Genomic DNA, 14722 nt, shown 5'->3' on the forward strand with positions numbered 1-14722 from the left:
GGGTGCATCGGAGTGTGGAACACCAACCCAGCCCATCGTGAACTTGAGTGACATCCTTGCAGATCAAAGGAGAGCACACTGACTGTCGTCCTGCCAGGGAGAATGTGGAGTGGCATCAGGCTTTCAGAATTAAGCCTCCCTTAAGCGCAGGGCAACCATTCCCCCTGGATAAATAGAAATAGAGGGTTGAGTTCCAGCTCAGGCTCCCCAGGCCCATGTGGGAGACGGTGCTTGCAGGAGTGAGCAGCCATGGTACTGGGGCTCCCGAGGTGCCCAGAGACAGTCAGGATCTGGCTTTCCTGAGAGGAAGCTGGTTTTTGGATGGGGAAGCTAGTGGGAGGGGACTGGGGGGCTTATTCCTGGTTCCTGGACCAGAACAGCTCAGTCTTCCAATTTTTGCCCACTGAGGGCATGGTCTACACACAACATGATGGCCGCCTCCTCCAGTATCTGCTCTGGGTACCAGGCTGTTTTATTTTGTGGCTCCTCTGTAGGATGCTGGTGGGCAGAGGCAAATGGCATGCTCGGCTGGGAGGACCTGGTGGCTCTGCCAGGCCTGCTTCCTGGTGCACAGACAGCTGTTCTCTCTCTGTGTCTTCGTGTGGGAGAGGGACAGGAGGGGGAGCTGAGGGGTAAGAACCGGACCTGAAGGATATGCACCTCTAAAGACCAGAGCAGGAGAGGCTCTGGTGGGAAGAAGAGGAAGTCGGCGAGTGCCTGTAAGACATGGACCCCCACCCTAGCCAGTCTGGCTCAGTGGACAGAGCGTTGGCCTTCAGTCTGCAGGACTGTAGGCATCGATGCTTCTCTCTTTCTGTCTCTCCCTCTCCCTCTCCCTTTCACTCTCTCTAAAAGTCAATGGAAAAACGTCCCTGGATGAAAAGGAACAACAGCAACAAAAAGAAATGGGACCCAGTTGCCACCCCGGCCGGCCCTGGGGTGATGGTAGGTCGCCGTGCTGCAAGCTTTGCACCCTTTGTGCTGACAGGTGGGCACAAGGGCAGAGGCCCTAGATTAGGTGAGCAGGACGAGGGCACAGCATCACATCAGCAGAACTCCCTGGGGAACTCCCATCCCTGGGCTGCTGCCCCAGGGGAGGGGATGGCCCCAGGACGCCCCCCTCTCCGCCCAGCCCCCCAGAAAGTGCTGAGGGGAATCAGCGCTCCGTTCTCCTCCTGCTTCAGTGAGGCTGACCCCTTTGTGTTCAGCATTTATTTTATCTGCTAAGTGACCTCTGTGAGGTCCCTTCAACGGTGACCTATGACCTCGTGATTCTGACAGGATCCAGGGAGACCCGGAGCCATCCGGCAGGGAGTCTGACGCTCCTGCTCCGCAGAGGGGGGAACCACACAGCCTCCCCTCCCTTTCCCCGGGCAGGAGCCCCTCCCGGCGGCCCGGGCCTCCCGGCAGTGGGTTCGGAATATTCCATCCACCGGGCCTCTAATGGAATCAAGGCCGGGCTATTTATGTTTACAGATGGTGCAGACTTGAGTGGAACATCACACGTGCCAGATGCTGTTGGGGCGGAGGGAAGGCGGGGAACTGGGCTGACGGAAACCAAAGGACCCCCTGGGAGAGGGGCTCCGGCCCCGGGGGCGCGGGGCCCTGAGCGGGCGGAGGACAAGCCAGCGGCCCTGGGATGTGAGACCCCGCGGACTCCGCGCAGCGCCTGCCACCGGCGTGTTTGCCGGGGGAGATGCCGTCATTGTCTGTCCCCATTGTTCCCTCGGAGACGACGGCGACGCGGGGGACCCCGAGCGGCAGGAGTTTCGTCTCCAATTATTTTCAGCCCAGGGAGAAAAACAGATGGTAAATAGCACTGAAAAATTAAAAAAAAAGAAAAGAATTAATATTAATAAAAGATGTGTGGGAGGCTCGGACCGAATCCCTAGCGAGGAACCAGGGCCCGCCTCCGCCTCGTGTGCGGGGTGGGGGGAGGGGGGAGGGAGGTGGAGGTGCGAGGAGGCTGGGACCGGGGGAGGCAGCCAAGCCAGCTGCTCCCCACGGGACCCCAAGGTGCCAGAGGGTGGTGTGGGTGGCGGCGTGCCCCTGGGAGCCCGGCATCTGCCGGCGGCTGGAGCCCTAATGCCACGTGGCGCCTGTCGAGGCCCTGAGCCCGCGGGGGAGGAGGGCGGCGGCCGCAGAGGCTGCCCGGCCTGGTTCGCAGGAACGCTGGCGCCTCTCCCGCTGGGTGTGGCCCAGATGGCTCTTGGTGCAGCTGCAGCGAGCAGAGGGGGTGGCAGAGGGGGTGGCGGGCGTCCTTCCCTCCCCAGCCAGCGCCGGCCCCGTCCCAGGCCCAGCTCGGCCTGTCCCCAACGTCCATCTGTCAGCAAGTGCTATCGCGTGTCCTCCAGCTGCTCAGCTGTCCTCGGAGGGTTGGGATGCCCCGTTCAAGCAGGCTCCTTCTGAGTTTGCGGCGTTCGCAGGGGAGAGAAGAGTGGCATGCCATGGGGTGCAGGGGGAAAGGCAGGGCCTGGGGGCACTCATTTGTTCCACGCAGGCTTTGGAGCACCCCCTGGTGCCTGGAATGGTCCTAGGCCTCGGAGACACACGGGGGCCCAGAACAGAGGGGTCTCCTGTCCTCCAGGAGCTCAGGCTCTTGCAGGAGAGAAGCCAGCGTGCTGTCCACGCCGTGTACTCGAACCACTGTTCATCTCGACTGGTTCACAGGAAAGGACCAATGGCGACAGAGCCACGAACGAAGGAACGAGGGGCCACAGGAGCGACACGGGGAGGGTTCGTGGAGTTGTTATTCACCGAGCCTTCCCCCAGCTTCTGCCACCCTTCACCCCAGAGCCTGGGGAGGCATGAGCTTGGAGCGGAAGCTGGGTAGAGAGTATGTACCATAGTCATGAACTGTGGACATTAACTAACTAGAAAAGTTACCTTAGAAGAGAGAAACCCCCACTGGGGACCAGGCTGCTGGCCTGCGTATGTCATCTTGTTTCCTTCTTCGCTTTGGCCGCCGGGAAGCTCAAGGCAAAAGCATGGTTTGTCTCTAGCAGCGAGCGAGAAGGCTTTGGTGGTATGTCTCTTAGGAAGCAATCTCTCCCGAGCTTTCCTTTCCGTCCCTTCTCTCCTCTTCCCTCTCACCTGATAGCTTGAATTTCGACGTCATCTTACTAAATATCTGTGCTTTTAAAATTATTATTATTATTTTTTTATATGCGGCTCAAAATCCTTTCTGAAAGCAGGTGGGAAATATACACACAAAACAGTACAGACATTGATGGGACTCCATTAAGACCTAAAAGCCGCCCTAACTGGTTTGGCTTAGTGGATAGAGCGTAGGCCTACGGACTGAAAGGTTCCAGGTTCGATTCCAGTGAGGGGCATGCACCTTGGTTTCGGGCACATCCCTAGTGGGAAGTGCGTAGGAGGCAGCTGATCAATGTTTCTCTCACTTCTTCTCCCTTCTTCTCTCTGTAAAAAAATCAATAAAATATATATTAAAAAAAAAAAAAAAAGACCTAAAAGCCATGCTCGCTTTCAGTGCTTCTAGGTGGATAGGGAACCGGAAGAGAAGGCGCTGCTATAAAGGACGTTATTGGGATCTCTGATGAAATTGGCATGTGGACTGAAGATTAGAGAGAAGCAGGGTCTTAGTGGCGATTTCCTAAATTTGATCCATTGACGGTGGTTAAATAAGAGCATGTCCTCGTTCCCAGCCCATGCATGCTAGAAGGAGCAGCATTTCGACATCTGCAGCCTATTCCCAAACGGCCCAGGCGTGGGAAGGAAAAACTATATTGGCATTTATATGTACGTAAATGTATAAATGTATGTACGGGAGAGAGAACAGGGACAGATGGGAGAGAGAACAGGGACAGACGGATGACGCCCATCTCCTGCTTGGAAAGTGAAAGCTCTCACTCGGATGTCCCAGTGAGTTAGCCTCGCAGTGTTCGTGACAAAGGGAAGTTTAAAAACTGATTTTCTTTTGCCTTCACGCCCCCTATTCTTGCTGTTCGTCTCCTGCGCGCTCCCTCCAGAGCCCCCACCCCACTGAAATGCTAAAAGACGGCTGCCTTTTGGGGGGATCCTGGGGAAGACGTGCTTTCTGTAAGGCATTCGCCTCTGGCCTTGGTGAAGGTATGAAAACCCATCGGCGTCATCAGCGAGCCCTAAGCTTTGGAGCGTTTCCTTCTGGAGGCTTTTATGAACCCGCCGGAGAACTCTCCTCTCCCCCCCACCCCCCCCCCACCCCTGACACACACACACACACACCTCCTCCCAGCCCTGACTTCTTGTCATTTGCAACCCAACCTCTTTGGGCTTCTGAGGAGAGAGAGAGAGAGAGTTTCAGCAGGACTTTCACAGACTCCAGAGCAGGCACATCCCTGACTCCTTTGCAGCCTGCTTGGCTGGAATGCATCTCTAGTCTCTCTCTCTCCTCCTCCTCCTCCTCCTCCTCCTCCTCCTCCTCCTCCTCCTCCTCCTTTTACTCTTTTTCTCCCTTCCTCTCTCCTTCCCTCCTCCTTCTCTCCTCCCTCCCTCCCTTCCTGTCCCCCTTCTCTCTTTCTCTCTCTCTCATCTTACTATCACCCAGAGGAGACTGGTGTAACTACCCGAGGCAGGCTGGTGTGGTCCCATCCCATTGCGGGAGCTCCAGAGGCAGCATTTTATCCCAAGATTAAAATATGTTCGTGCTCAGCCCTAGCTGGTTTGGCTTCGTGGATAGAGCATCGGCCTGAGGACTGAAGGGTCCCAGGTTCAATTCCGGTCAAGGCCATGTACCTGGGTTGCAGGTTTGATCCTGGGTCCTGGTTCGAGTGCATGCGGGAGGCAAACAATGGATGTCTCTCTCATATGGCTGTTTCTTTCTCTGTGTCTCTCCCCCTCCCTTTCACTCTCTCTAAAAATGAATGGGAAAATATCCTCAGGCGAGGATGAGCCAAAACAAAACAAACAAAACAAAACACATGTGCATAAGCCAGCACGTGCCTGTCCTGTCCTGGGCACTGGGGCCACGGGGCTCCTCAGGAGATGAGGCGTTTACCGTGTAGATGAGGTGGGAACAGAGGGCGTTGAATTCAGAGTAAAGAGGAGAACGTGCAGGGGAGGGGCCCTTCGGATGAGGTGACTTGGGAGGGCTCCTCTGAATGCTCTTAACAGGTGCTCTGGCTGTAGGGGGGTGGGGGGGACACGGGGGTGCCGAGTGGAAGGGGCTAGGAGTAACAGGTCACCTGTGCCGGGAGGAGACTCTGGAGCTGCCAGCTTATGGGAGAATAGCCAGGGAAGGCCCAGCGGGTGCTGAGGCTAGAGGCGGCTGTTGCAGAGGATGGGCAGACGCTGCAAAGCCAGCGGGGATGGGACACATCCTCCCTGCACGTCACCTGATGATAAGGCCATTATAGGCGTGTCCAGAGGGCTCAGCATGGACCCCAGAGTCAAGGCCCTTTGGACAGACAAACCTTCCAAGGTGCCCGTCTCAGAGGGAGACGCCCTGATCAGCCTGGACTCGGGCCCTGAGCTGGTTTGGAAGGTGATGAAACCCCCCACTCGGGCACACGGGCCCTGGGGCAGAGAATGACAGCTAACGGTCCTGTAGAATGTACCATGTGCCGGGCACCCTTCTAAGCCCTGCACACATATCACCCTTCACACATATTGTCAGACAGCCCTCTGAGGAGGGCACTGTCCCACTCCCACTTCACATAGAGGACACTCAGGCCAATATGGCTAGGCAACTTCCAGGAGAGAGAGAGAGAGAGAGAGAGAGAGAGAGAGAAAGAGAGAGAGAGAGAGAGAGAGAAAGAGAGGAGCTTGGGGAGAGAGAGAGGGCCCAGCCAGCACCCCAGCCCATGATGGCTGCTGCCTGTGGGGTCCTTGCTGCTTGCCCCACCCTAACCTGCTCTCAGGAAGCTCCCAAGCTGCTAGGAGCTCACAGACCCTCCAAGGCCCCAGCTCCCAACAGCTCCAGACCACAGCCCAAGCCGTCTCTGAACCCAGAGACCGTGGGGCGATTCATCCTCCAAACACACATCCGCCGGAAAATGAAGCAACTGGAAGGCCAGAGGAAAAGGCTGGGGATTCTGGGACGCTGGGCCGTGCAATAGGTTTAGACCCACAGAATTCCGTGAGTGGCGAGGAGAAACCCGTGGTTCCCCCCCTCCCCAATTGGGCCGCAGCCTGGCTTCCCTGGGAAGGCTGACTGGGCTCAGGCCAGGAGGGAAGCCCCGGTGCTTAGTGGCCCACAAAAAGCCAAGCCCTCGTGTGGGAAATGGAGGATGGCAGGGACTGTCCCCCCGCCACACAAGCCTATACTTACACACCATTAGCCAAGCTCCCTGCAGAGGAAGTAGCCCTCGCGTTAGCCAAACACGGGGCCCCTCCCTCGGCCCAGCGCAGCGACAGTGGTTTGTGCGGCCCATTCCGCTCCGAGCCGGGACCAAGCCGGTTAGGCCGCGCTCCAAGCTGGGTTTCCCGCAGCAGCCGGCCAGGGAGAAGGCCAGATGTGAAGGCTGCGTCCCGGGCCACACTCTCCTCCGGGGGTGGCGCGGACCAACACTGACCATGCCTGGCTGGGTCTTCTCTGTGTCTCTAAGCTGACCTCTGACCTGCTGACCTTCCGGCTGGCCTCTCTGGGTCTCAGACACGGTCAGGGGCCCTCTCCCAGGAGAAGTGTGGGGAACAGCAGCATTGTCCCCAGGTGAATGAAGAAGAGATGTCTGTCCTTCCTGTGTCAGGCCGTCAGAGGGTTGAGTCTGAGAGGGTGTCTTGGTAAAAGCCAATCCCCTGCCCCATGTCCCAACCCCAGTCCAACTCAGAGAAAGAGAAAGAATGGCTTCCAAGGTGACCAGGTCCTCCTCCAGTGCCGTCGGAGGGAAGGCATGTCATTCTCACCCACATGACCACCCACATGAGGGATGATGTGCCTGTGTGTGTGCGTGTGTGTGTGTGTGTGTGTGTGTGTGTGTGTGTGTGTGTGTTTGCACACCCTCACACATCTGCTTCACGAATCATGTAATTAGCATCCCGGGCAGGACGGTTCTATGTCTTAAAAAACACCGGCCTAGATCCTGGGTGACTGACATGCCAGGAAACCTAATTTCCCTCTTTGTAGGAGAGAGCTTTTAAGCTACTTACTGTGTGATCGCCTCCACAGATTAGGCTGGCTCTGAACTGCTTCGGAGGAGCATGCTCCTTCACCCAATACCTAACTGTCCCCTCCCCCGCACCAGTTCTGCCTTCCCGCTCCGTACACGATGAGGCATCTGTAAACACTCCCTGAGACTCCCTCCCTGGCCTCCTTGGCTTGGCCGCTTTGAAGTAGAGCTGCAGGAAGACCTTCATACGAGATGAAAATGTCTTGCAAACTGATAAAGAAGTGCAGATCCAGCGAAAACCCACTCGGCAAAGGGGATTACTGAACCTGGGAGGGTCTGTTTGGGTGAAAGAGGCGTTGAAAAATGTGATGTTCTGATTCGGCCTAAATGAACCCAAATACCAGTCTCCTATTCTCTTAGCCCCATCTCACAGATGGGGGTGCCCCACCGAGTGTGCCCACCTTCCAATTCCCAAAAGTCCTTCAATCCCATAGGATCTTCCCCCTGCGTGGGGTTCTCAGTCCTCAGGTGCTCTCCCACCTGGAGAGCCTGTCCAGTGCATATCCTGGGTTCTTTGCCACCACATCTTATTTGCATGGTCTCGGTGGGATTCACTGCCCTGGGTGTCTATATATATATATTATATACAATATATTGATTTTTTACAGAGAGGAAGAGAGAGGGACAGAGAGGTAGAAACATTGATGAGAGAGAATCATCAATCAGCTGCCTCTTGCACACACACAACATACCCCCCCCCCCCCCCCCCCCCTGGGGATGTGCCTGCAACCAAGGTACATACTCTTGACTGGAATTGAACCTGGGACCTTTCAGTCCGCAGGCTGACACTCTATCCACTGAGCCAAACCGGTTTCAGCTGCCCTGGGTTTTTAATAAGACCCTGGGGGCTGTGTTAATGCAGGTGCTCAAGGCCAGACTCTTAACAATACGGCTCTGGAACCAGCTGATCATGGCGAAGAGCACAGAGGCAGGACTGCGGTAGGGCGGTTTGTCCTGGGACCGGAGGTGACAATAGTGAACTGCTGGGTCCACAGCCACAGCCTCTAGTTCCCAGCATGCCATCTGCTGCCCCGAGGGCCCGCCCCTTCCCCAGGACCTCCTGGACGTTTTCACAGCTCAGACACCGAAGAGCTGGTGTCTGGCCCAGCACAGGGTCTCAGGGACCCGGCACCTGTTGCTAAGGCCTGAGTCTGCTCTGATTGGCCAGTCTCATCAGTTGCTAAGTAGCTTCATTATCCCCCTACACCAGTGGTCGGCAAACTCATCAGTCAACTGAGCCAAATATCAACAGTACAATGATTGAAACTTCTTTTGAGAGCCAAATTTTTTAAATGTAAACTTCTTCTAACGCCACTTCTTCAACATAGACTAGTGCAGGCCATGGTGTTTTGTGGAAGAGCCACATTCAAGCGGCCAAAGAGCCGCATGTGGCTCGCAAGCCACAGTTTGCCGACCACGGCCCTACACCGAGCATGTCAAACTCAGGGCCCGCAGGCCGCATGCCTCCTTCATTTGGCCTGTGTTAGCCTTTGAGTTTGACATGCTTGCCCTACACAGAGGCTCCTCGGGGAGAAGCATGCCCAGCTCTCGGTGCACGTTTCTCCTGGCTGACCACACCGGGGACATCACTGCTCCCTCTGCCACTGGCAAGCATCTCCTTCTGCCCCTTGCTGGTCTCTCTCCTCTCTGCTCCTCTGCCTCTGCTGCGCCCTTCCTTCGTTCCACCATCCATGTTGGTCCTCTCTCTTGTCCAGCCCCCAGTACCATCTGGAGGTCAGTGGTTGCCCAGGTGCTGTCACCGCTCTCTGGAACGCCAGGCATTTCCCACTGTCAACTGACCTCTCCACATGGATGTCCAAGGAGCACCTCAAACTTCACAAAACTGAGCCCCCAATGCCCCCCACACCCCCAGCCTACCCCGTCTCTGCAGGTGGCCCTCTCGAAACTAATTTGCTCAAGGCAAAGCCTAGGAGCTTGTCCTGGATTCCTCTCTTTTGCTTAGCGCCCACATCTAATCCATCAGCAAGTTCTGCCAGCCCACCCGGCTCCACCCACTCTTCTCCACCTGCACCTGCAGAGCCCACCGCAGGCCGCCTCCCTTCCCGACCACCCTTCTCTCACTGACAACCCGGTCTCTATCTACTGGCAAGCTGGTCCTATTAACACATAATCAGATCATGCCACTCTCTTTTTCTGAAGAGCATTATTCTATTTTTTCTTTTAAAAAATTCTTTATTGTTTAAAGTATTACATAAGGATTTCTCTCCCCCATTGATCTCTCCCTGCTCCCCCCCGCCCCCAACGCACTGACTATGTCCATGGGTTATGCTTATATGCACACATACAAGTCCTTTGGTTGATCTCTCCTCCCCCATCCCCCCACTCCCCATGTCGCTATCTTGCTTAAAGCTCTCCAGTGGCTCCCTTTAGTGTTTAGAATATTCTTTATAGTGGCTTAGGAAGCACCTCCTGCTGATACCCGGACCTCACACCACACCACACTAACCTCTGGGCCACCACAGCCCTGCCTCTCTGGCCTTCGTTCCCTCCCTTGAAAGGCCCCAAGCTCATTGCTGCCCCAGGGCCTTTGCACAAGATGTGCCGTGGGCCTGGAATGGTGTCTCCCTGTGGCTGGTTCCTTCTTGCTCAGATCTCAGCTGAGACAGACCCATCCTGACCTTGCAAACCAAAGGAGCCCCCCCCCCCCCACCCCATCACCCTCTGACAGGGTCACCAGAGGCTTTAATCGCTTACCTGTCTGCCCACCCGGCGCTCCCTCATGAGGGTGTTACCCCAGAGCACGTGCTGGGGGAATTTGTACCTGCTCTTTCTTTTCTTTCTTTCTTTCTTTTTTTTTTTTTTTTTTTTTTTAAAGTAGACTTCCTGACTCCTCCCTTTTTACTGAACATTGTCCCTCTTTGCTGTCGGCAGGACTCCCATCTCTGGCAGACACCCTACCGTGAACACGTCCCAAGCCAGGGAAGCGGGAGGCACGCCAATTACAATTGTGTACCAAGTAGAAGTTCGTAATTCTGCTCAAGGCAGAGGCTCTCTGAGAAGATGCCGATGGTGCAGTGCTAGGTGCCCCCGTGGCCTCACTGCATGAGAGCTCCTGGGGGACCATCTGAATGATACAGGTTCCCGCACTCTCCCCCGGAGGACCTGTTTCAGAAGGTGCGGAGCACAGTCCGAATCTCTATTTGTCAAAAAGCACAAATCCTCACACTGTGCAAGTTTGGCAGCCACTAGCGTAGTGCATAGGGCGGGTGCCTAACACATAGAGACCTGCAGGGGGAGCCCTTCACTGCCTCCTCCAGGGCAGGCACCTCACTGCTGTGGACACTGAGGGTGGCTCGTTGCATCCTGAGCTGTTCAGCAGCATCCCTGGCCTCCGCTGTCCAGATGCCAGAACGCCTCTCTCCCCGCTATGACAACCACAAAGGTCTCCGGCTCAGTTTTCCTCGGGGGCCAAAATCACCCCGGGTTGAGAATCGCTGCTCTAGGGTTTCAGCGAGGGTCTGGGGAGCCGATAGGAGACTTCTGTCGTCAATGGTCTAGATTACAGTGTTTCCCAAACTTTTGACATACGTGTACCCCTTCTATAGTTTTCGTAACGCTGAGTACCCCTCGTACTCATGAGAACGTAGAATTAGGCGCAGCTAAGCACGGTGCAGTGCATATCCCCACCGAACTCCGGTGCAACGCGTACCCCCACCAGACTCTTCCTGTACCCCTGGGGGTACGCGTACCACACTTTGGGAAACACTGGTCTAGAACATTCAGTCGCCCCAAATATACAACAACATAGGTGGGCGCACAAACGATTGCCTAGAGCAGTGGTTCTCAACCTTCCCAATGCCACGGCCCGTTAATACAGTTCCTCATGTCGTGGTGACCCCCAACCATAAAATTATTTTCGTTTCTGTAATTCAATTTCATAACTGTCATTTTGCTACTGTCACGAATCGTAATGTAAACATCTGATGTGCAGGGTGTCTTAGGCGACCCCTGGGAAAGGGTCGTTCGACCCCCAAAGGGGTTGTGACCCACAGGTTGAGAACCGCTGGCCTTGAGCGACGTGGGCATGCGTGCTGGCTAATTGCGTACGTGGGAACCGAGAACAGCTCCTCACAAACCAAAAAAAAGAGAGAGCGGTCCCGGTCCCAGCGCGTTTGAAGGCTGGCATGTTTTAAAAACTCGACATGACTTAACACAGAATGCTCTAAGTTCCTTTGCTAAAATACTTTCAGGATATATTAGGTACAACAATAGTTTGCTACATGAAAACGGCTTTGAAACCCTTTAAAGTGTTTTTTTAAAAGAAAGGGGACTGTCTTTTTTTTTTTTTTTTTTTTTTTTTGGTGCAAGGCATTAAATTGGATGTGAATATGACAGATTTCAAAGACTGTCAAAATAACGAATTTACATCATAAATGCGCCGGCTTCTCTTTTTTAAAAAGGCTTTCCCACCACTCGGGAAGGCATTTAATGGTGAGCCGGTTCACAATGTCGCTGGCTCCCACTGGCACAAAAGGGAGGCACTCGCCGCCCGGCTCTCTGAGCCTCCGATAACGTCCCTGCCTCTTTTCAAGTTAATAAACTGCACTCCTGTCAGATTGCAGATAAATGAAAGAGACGGCGCCATTGTTTTCTCCCCCGGCTTGCTAGAGGAAGATATCTCCCCAATATTTCGGGAGGACCGGGATGCCAACAAAATCAACTTGAAATGCATCCACCCCACTGCGACTCTCCCAGATCAAAGACGGCGGAGTTTCCACAGAAGCACTTTTCTGAAGTTCGCGGGGCCTTTCGGCGGCGAGGGCGGCTCATTAAGAAGCTTCTAATGCCTGTGATTGTTTCAAAGTTGGGCCATCTAAATTTTTAATCATGTGTGAGTTCAAGATCGTCCTCGGGTTGTACCCGGACGCCGCCGAGCCTTGATGTCCTAAAGAGTCATGTCAATATAATATTTCCCTGAATAATCAGCAGGTAGGCGCGGGGAGGGGGCGGCTTCAAACGGCCCGGCGCTTTGATGGAGGGGCAGGCAGGTTTCTGAAGTTGCCTTTTGAAGGAGAAATAAGTCTGAGCGGTGTGAGATCTGGACGCCTTTCTCTCCGAGGGAGCGGGGGTGCCGTTCTCTTTCTCTCCTCTGTCGTCCCTTCTTTGGGCAGAGGCGAAGCTGCTGTGAGTAACGGGATGGGGAGATGTGGCCTCGCTGGGAGGCTGGCCTCTGCAGCTGGGGTCTCTCGGACAAGAGTCAGTTCCCGTTTTTGCTGGGTCCTTCTCTTTGGGGACAATCTGTTTTTCTTTCTCATGAACCTACTGTTGGACGGAGAGCTCGGAGAGCCACGGGCGCTGGCTGCGCAGAGCTCTGTGGCGCCCGTGGGGTCCCAGGGCCCAGCTCCTTTCTGTGCACATCAGCAGGTGGGGACTCCCCGGGCTAAAGGTGACAAGAGGAGGGGGCGTGGGGAGACCCTGCCGACCTGCCTGGTAGAAGATAAGGCACAGCTCACCTGGCCTGGAAGGGTCTTGGGAGACCATGGAATCCATCCCTCGCCCTTGAGATAGTTCCTTTTTCCCCCTCTAAGAGAAAGTTTATTTGGAAGCTACAGCGGTAGAAGAAGTGAGCCATAGAACAAACGGGCTCAGGGCACAAGTTACAGAGGCCAAAGACGGGTGCTTGGAGCTTAGGAGAGAGAGGCAAGGAGAACACACCTGGTGGGAGGGAGAGGGGGAGGAAAGGCGTGGGTGGGCCCCATAGAGAGAGATGGCTCCTCTTAATCCACTCCATTTATTGAGCATTTACTCTGTGCTTGTCTCTGTTCTAAGCATGTTTAATCGTCACAACCACCCACCGCGGCAGGTTCTTTATCCCCATTTCACAGATGGAAAAACTGAGACATGGCTGGTGAGTTGCAGAGCCTCACCCTCTTCTAAACCCATCTGTCCTCACTGGGGCCACTTTACGACCACACACAACCGTCTCTCCGCCCTGGACCAGCTGAGAAGGGTCTCCCATGGCTGGCTCCCGGGCAGGCCTGTGTGTGCAGCTGGCATTGTCACGGACCCCGGGGCAACCTGGCAGGAGCCACCTTGACGCAGGGACCCTGGTGGATGGCGTCCTTCCTGCATCCCTGCTCCTCGGAAGCAGAACCAAAGCTTACGAGGTAAGTGGTAACTTGAGAAACAAAGCCCAGACCAAATGTTTGGGCCTTTGTGCAGAAGGACGCCAGTGAATCCACAGCATGAATGTCAGGGAGGAGAAATTCACCAGACTGGAACAGCCCGGCTTTGGGGCCAAACCCCGAGGTGCCATCACCACGCGGGAGGCCCTAGGTGGGGAGTCCCCATGGACCACTGGCCTCTACCACCGTTAAGCAGAGAATCAGGGTAGTGCTCACCGACCTAACACAGTACCCAGAACAAAATCTAGGGTCCCACATTTTTTAATGTGTTACCTCCTCAGTTGTTGAGTTTCTTTCTGATGCCGGGTCTGCAGATTTGGAGGAATTTGCACAAAGGAGCAGGGAGCAGGGAAGCAATGTCAGGTGGGTGCCACTCACGGTGACTGCAGCGCAAGGAAAGACCTGAGTCAGGAGACCTGCAGCCCAGCTCTCGTCTGCCAGTGACTAGCGGTGGAACCTTTCAAATGGGAATGAATAGGTGTGCCCTGCCCCTATCATATGGGATTGTTTTGAAGGTGGTGTCTCTCTTGCTCATCACTGCATTCCTGCTAACAGGAAACTGGGGGGAAAGAGTCCATGGTGGTTTGGAAGTTGAAACCACTTGGCCCGAGAGATGTCTGAGTCACAGTGTGTGTGTGTGTGTGTGTGTGTGTGTGTGTGTGTCCTTAGGATAAACAACCAGGCAAGCAGAGGAGCACCATGCACACTTCTGAGGAAGGAGGGGTTCCCAGAACACCCCTCACATCTTAAATATTTTAGCAACAGACAGAGCTCAACACATACAATGTGCGTGACCGAATAAATAAAAATATGAGCCAGGAGCTACCAAGAGGTTTTCAAAGTAGAATGAAACTTACACTCCGAGGCAGAGATTGACTAGCAGTTTACTAATTCTTTATTCCCTGGGCCCAGAGTTAGACAACATTTCCCAGACTCCTGTGGGCGTGGCAGAAGCAGGGAACACCAAGTCTGGCCGTAGAGACATCGGGAAGCCAGGTGTGGAAGATGGCACAGTGATAAGAGAGGAGAAGATTGGGTTCCCCAAATCAGAGGAAGGCCTGTCCCCAGTTGTGCAAATCTTTATGTAAGGAAAGAATGAACATCTATTTGCTTGAGCGATTGTACATCATGGGGTTATTTAGCATCGGAAGCTATTCTAACTAATAGACGCTCTCTGGTATAATTCATACACCTGAGAGGCTCCTAGAGGCCAGGTGATGTTGGGGAGAGAGCCAGGTACACAGTGCTGGAGTCTTATACCAGGTCCACAGTAGAGTTGGAAGCCCATAAAATGCAGCTCTTACGGTGCAATTCCAGGTGGCCCCAGTGAGGAAGCAAAGGGGGTATGCACTGCCTGAGGGTCGAGCTGCAAAGGGGCAGCCAAGAGAGCTGAAGTTCTAAAAGGACACACCGCCAATGAAGGGAAGAAGTTCCCAAGTACAAAGACACCCAAGGAGTCTTGAATTT

Source organism: Pipistrellus kuhlii, unplaced genomic scaffold (genome assembly GCF_014108245.1).
Source record: "Pipistrellus kuhlii isolate mPipKuh1 unplaced genomic scaffold, mPipKuh1.p scaffold_m20_p_22, whole genome shotgun sequence".
NCBI classification, from domain to species: Eukaryota; Metazoa; Chordata; class Mammalia; order Chiroptera; family Vespertilionidae; genus Pipistrellus; species Pipistrellus kuhlii.